The sequence below is a fragment of the Pteropus vampyrus genome, unplaced genomic scaffold, assembly GCF_000151845.1.
Source record: "Pteropus vampyrus isolate Shadow unplaced genomic scaffold, Pvam_2.0 Scaffold200, whole genome shotgun sequence".
NCBI classification, from domain to species: domain Eukaryota; kingdom Metazoa; phylum Chordata; class Mammalia; order Chiroptera; family Pteropodidae; genus Pteropus; species Pteropus vampyrus.
The window spans coordinates 721,938-727,798 of NW_011888981.1; positions in this window are offsets into that span (position 1 = coordinate 721,938).

A 5,861-nucleotide genomic window follows, 5' to 3' on the forward strand; every position below is an offset into this window, starting at 1 on the left:
GAAAAAAATTTTTTTAGAAGAAAATAATTTAGTAAATACATATAATGCTATAGGCTCTGATCATGATGTTAAGAAAAATAAAGCAAAATAAGAGGGATAAGAAGTGCTGGGATGAGTATAGGATTTTTGTCTTTTATAGGGTGGCCAGAGAAAGACTCTTTGATAAGGTGACATTGGGCAGAGATCTGAAGGGAGTGAAGGAGAGTTTGCAGATGTTAAGCCTAACAGTTTCCCAGGCAGAGAAATATAAGTTGCAAAAGCTCTTGAGCAAGGAGCAAATATGGACTGTTTAAAGAATATGAAGAAGATTGACATGATTAGAACAAGGATGAGAGCTTAAAAGATGAGATCGGAGGAATGAGGCATGAGTGGGCTGTTGTTCTCACTGGTGCACTTTGTAAATTGGTGGGGTATTTTTGGTTGTCACAGTGATTGAGATATGCTACCGTTATAGAATGAGTGGAGACCAGACATGCTAGGTGTAGGGCAATAAGTGGGATAATCCCGCACAGGAAGAAGTGTCCTACATCTTGTCCACTTTCCAAATGTCCAAATGGGTATTTGTATAGTGTAGGATGGCCACATACAGTTGTGCAGGTTGTAAACTGCAGAATTTTTGAAAGCACCATTGACATGAATCTGCTGGGTGTGATATCCCCATAGGATTGTGCTGTGCACAATCTGTACAGCGGTGAAGTGGCATCCTACACATAGGAAAAAACCCTTTATAGTTTTCTGGGTCTAGAACCAAACTCCATCTTACACGTAAACAAAAAGTTTTTATTTTGCATCATTTTATAATTACTGACTTTCTTAGGAATGCAACTACTATCTAGATGAAATTTGTTTTATTTTCTTAAGAACTTTACCAAGAATCGTTCATCATTTTATTAGTCAGAGTCTAATCAGGAGAAATCATATGGCAAGTTAAACAGGAAAAGTTCAATATGAAACATTATTAAGTATAATATGGAATTAGAATAAGAAGGGACTGGTTAATAAGAAGAGAATTCTAAAGAATATGGGAATGGTAGCTATTAAGGTTCAGCACTACCCCTAGAGCTAAGAGAGAATAAACATGGAAGAACCAACCACTCTGGGGTGGGGGAATGCTGAGAGCCCATACTTGTTGGAAAGACACAGCTATGGCTCATTGGATGGTGAAGAAGTTGCTGTGGTTTTATACTAGCAGAACTTGCTAGAAATCACCCTTTTGGAACTTGCCAGAAAAGCAGGTGCTAGGGAAAGCCATTCATTGAAAGTGTCTCTCCAAGACATTCTGCTGTGACACTGAATAGGAGGTATGCTGGAGAAACTGCTGGGTTCTGGAGAAACTGCTGGTGATCACTGTGCAATGCAGGAGCAGGCCACTGGAGAAGATGTGCTACAGAAACCTGATGCTGGAGGAATTGGGTGTTGAAGGCACACCCAACAACGCAATGTAATCCTACGGGAATATCATACCCAGCAGGTCCGTGTCAATGATGCTTTTAAAAGTTTTGCAGTTTACAACCTGTACAACTGTTTGTGGAAGTCCTACACTATACAAATACCCATTTGGACGTCTGGAAAGATGAAGGACACTTCTTCCTGTGCAGGGTTATCCCACTTATTGCTGTACACCTAGCTTGTCTGGCCAGAGAAGCGATCATGCTGCAGGAATCTGAGTCTGTGGGAGTTCCCCAGGCTGCGAGAACTGTATGCTGTAAAAATCAAGCATAATACAAGAGCCTGTGGAGAGTAGTACACTGTAACAAGGAAGAAAATCTCATTCCTCCTGAACCTATTCCTGACAAAGGTTAACATGGTGCAAAGGAAAAATATTTTAAGAGCAGAGCTCCTTTTCCGAAGAGTAGGCAATGAAAGGTAGATTTGGGGCTGAGGACAATGAACTCTTAACAAGCACAACCATTTTGGAAAATCATGGCACTGATAGTAATCTATTTGTGCTTTGTGAGTAACCACTTTAATATATCTGTATTTATTTTTGGTAGTTTTACATATAGATATAATCCTCTGAGACTTCGTTTTGTCTTCTAATGTGGTCATGCCAGAGTATTTTGATCTTGAAATTTATATTCTCTTATTATTAATATTTTCCTTTTATTTCTGTTAGGCCATTATAGCAATATTTTTTGAAATTATATATCTAGGTATTATATGTACTTTCATTTCATGACAATTAAAAACATTCTATAAAGCCGTGGTTTGTTTGATAGGGTTGAAATAGGAGCCTTATATGTCACTGTAAGAAGTCTTAGTGAGATAGGAAGCCATTGGAGGGCTTTGAGTAGAGGAATGATGTGATGTGAGTCATGTTTGAAAAAGATCACTATGGCAGGCCAGAGGTGCAGGAAGGAAGACCAGTCTATTTGCCAGTGTCCTAACAAGAAACAGAAGGAAATGTCAGCTGGAAGGAGCTCTTCACAAAGATAAGGACAGGGTTTAGGGAATTAATAAGGAATATTGAAGCCCCCAGGGAAGAGCAGGAGTAGGAAATTGTTACTATCCTAGGGTTAAAGGAGTAGGGGAGGCATTTGTATTACCAAAACCAAAGACTAGCTGAAGCCATGGGGGAGGAACTGGCTTACAGGCTCTATCACAGCCTCTGCTAGCATCGATTTACCCAAGAAGGGGAGTAAATAATCTCTTAATACTCTTTTATCTTTTGTAAGTGTGTCTCACTGACAAAACCTAAACCAGAGGACTACTGACTCTGGGTCATGCTGACCATGGGAGTCACAGACCAGAGCAGAGAGAGACTTAGAATGGATTTGGATGGTAAGTGAATGAAGAATATTAACTTGAGTCAATTGATTCTAAAGGAATGGCAATTATGTCACAGTCCTTTGGTTGACTTGTTATTGCATATAATGAGGCTGATTTATTCCAGAAGACATTTTTGAAAGGTAGTTTCTCTCACCCTATGAAGTCATAAAGAGAATCCAATGGAGTAGCAGGTCAAGAGAAACTCTTTTGTCCTGGGCTGCCTCATATTTCCTATCTCCTAGGGTCTGTGCTCTCCTCCTGTCCCCTCATTACCCAGAAACACGCATTATGCTAATTTTAATTGGGACCTTTGCTATCAGGAAGCTGTCCCAGTCTTAATATTCTTCCATAAACTTCATCAAAACATTGCGTTATTCTAACATGGACATGAACTCATCTGAAGAAGAGATTCCTGCCAAGCGGCTTGTGCGTCTTAGTCATTGTTTCTAAGTGAACCACTATTTTTTTTTTTCTTAAACCTCACAAATGTCTTTAAGTATGGCAAGGCTTATCATTTAAAAGTGAGATTGGAATTGTTCTATATTAGCCTTCTGCAGGGATGGAAAAGGACCATGAGTAGTAACCATGAAGGGAATAATTTTTGCTTATACTGATCTGAAGCCTTCCAGTTGTGCAAAGATGGAAAAGGCTATCTTGAGAGTCACCAGAGGTATTTGGCCATTAATCTTGGATGGAAGTTGTAGAAGAGATTTAAGTTTTGGCTGTGTGGTAGACCCTATTAGCATTTTAAGATTACTTCCAGTGCCGAAACTACGCCATGCTCTGCAGGTGACTGTGTTTAAATCATGGTAGCACCTTGCTCAGCTTTGGCTTCTGCTGCTAGGTTCAGTTGAAATGAAAAAGAGTTGAGGCTAAGACAGAGAAGGGAATTGGAGAGGGGTAAATTAGGAGAAAGAAAAGAAATTCATGTTTTATGGCACATGCGCAGCTGTGTCTTACTCATTTCAAACATAATGAAGTGACACGACCAAATTCTTCTACTGAAGATACCTTTGGAGATGGGGTTCTCTGCCATCCCTGGGTCAGTGGGTTTGAGTGTTGGCAATGGAATTCACACTCATCAGGTACCAACACTACAGCTTTGCAATAGTACTTCCTGTCATCTAGTCCTGCCCATTCCAAACTGTGTCATATGAGGACTTTCATCTCATCACATTTTCTGGGACATTGTATTAGTTTCCTGTAGCTACTGGAAAAATTTAAAACAACACGGTTTTTTTTCTCTTACCATTCTGGAGTTCAGAAGTCTAAAATGCTCTGACTGTACTAAATTCAAGATATGGGCAGGGCCGTGTTCTCCCTGGAGACTCTAGTAGAGAGACTATGTCCTTCCCCTTTCCAACTCCTGGAGACCACCTGCATTCCTTGGTTTGTGGCCCCTCCCTTCATCTTCAAATGCAGCAGCGTAGCATCTGCAAATCTCTCTTTGACTCACACTTTTGTCTCCCTCTTTCAAGGGCCCCTGTTATTATACTGGGCCCACCTGGATAATCCATGATAGGTTTCCTATCCCAAGATCCTTAACTTAATCACATCTGCAAAGTTCCTTTTACCATATAAAGTAACATAGGTTCTAGAGATTAGAACATGGACATCTTTGGGGGACCATTAACCTGTCTACCACAGAAGTTGACACCTAAAATTTATACCCAGCTCATGGAGAAATCTGAGGTGGTGGAGGCATTGTCTAGATACCACTGCATGTCCACTGGACTGTGAGCTATTCAGATACACAATCCTTTCAGACCCCTCTGCCCCCACCCACGGCCACGATACCATCCTAGTGAAGTGAGCATTTTGGTAGGCATTAGTGTTACTGATGAAATATTTTTAGTCCTCTTTTTGGGTACATGGAAGCATTGCATTCCCTGTCTCCTTAGGGTTTGATATGGCTGCATGACTTGCTGTGACCAATGAAATGAGAACAGAAGTGACAAATGTCTCTTGCAGGCTGAATTTTAAGGGCTGGTGGATGATTTTCCATGTTCTCATTTCCTTGCCAGATCAAATGTAGCAGCACACAGATGAAACTTCCCTTGGTCTGGGTTCCAGAGTGAGAATCAACAGAGGCCCTGGTCAATCCCTAATAGACTAACAGCTCTAGTGAGAAATGAACCTTTGTTCCTTTAAGTTACTCAGAGTTGGGGATAATTTTTACTACAACATAACCTAGCCTGCCCTGACTGTAACAGGCATCCACCTTAACAAACCAAATTAGGGCTTACTCCCTATCCTAATCCTGCCCAGCAGGGTACCACTCTCTGCCGGTACCTGACGACCTCCCTGTTTTCTTAGGAGATCTGTTGGACAGCCATCCACTTAAATCCCATTTTAGGACAGCCCATCCACTTAAATCCCATTTTGGAGGATACTATTCACCTATGGTTCCATGTAGCTTTCCCAAACGTACAGACTTATAGCTACAGCAAGCATATCAGCCTGGACAGAGAGAAATACATTCATAATTGTATCTTTTAAAGGCTGCACATCTGGGCCACCCAGCAGCCACTGTGGATTTTACAGATAAAATTCCACTGCGTTCCTCCACCCAGAATATCCCTTTCACTTCTTCCTGCACCTCCTGACACCGCCGTTGTTCTGGCAATTGATGGAATTTCAGCTCACCCCGAAGACCTCTGTGAGCCCTTTCTCCTGATCCACAAGTAGAGAGTGGGTGGGATGTACTGTGGCAGCTGACTCCATCAGTTTTCTTCATGTGCGATCACACTGTCCTTCACCAGCACTGGCCTCTCTGCTGACATTCCGACAACTATACTAGAGCCTAATAGTGCCAATTTCCCCAAGACAGACCGAATATGCTTGAAAGAGCTCGTTGGCCCCATTTACCTGCAGAACAGTGATGAAGGTGCATCTCTGACATGGGAGGGCACCGGCCTGGGCAAACTCAGATCCAGCCCTGCTAGGGGAGGGGTTCTCATGTGGCATAGTCAGCTCCATCCATGGACTTTTAAATAAATCTAGCCCATCTCCACAATATACGACTGAAGATGAACAAAAACCCATCTGTGCAATTTTCCTAATCACCCTCCGGCTTGCCTTGTTCTCTCTTC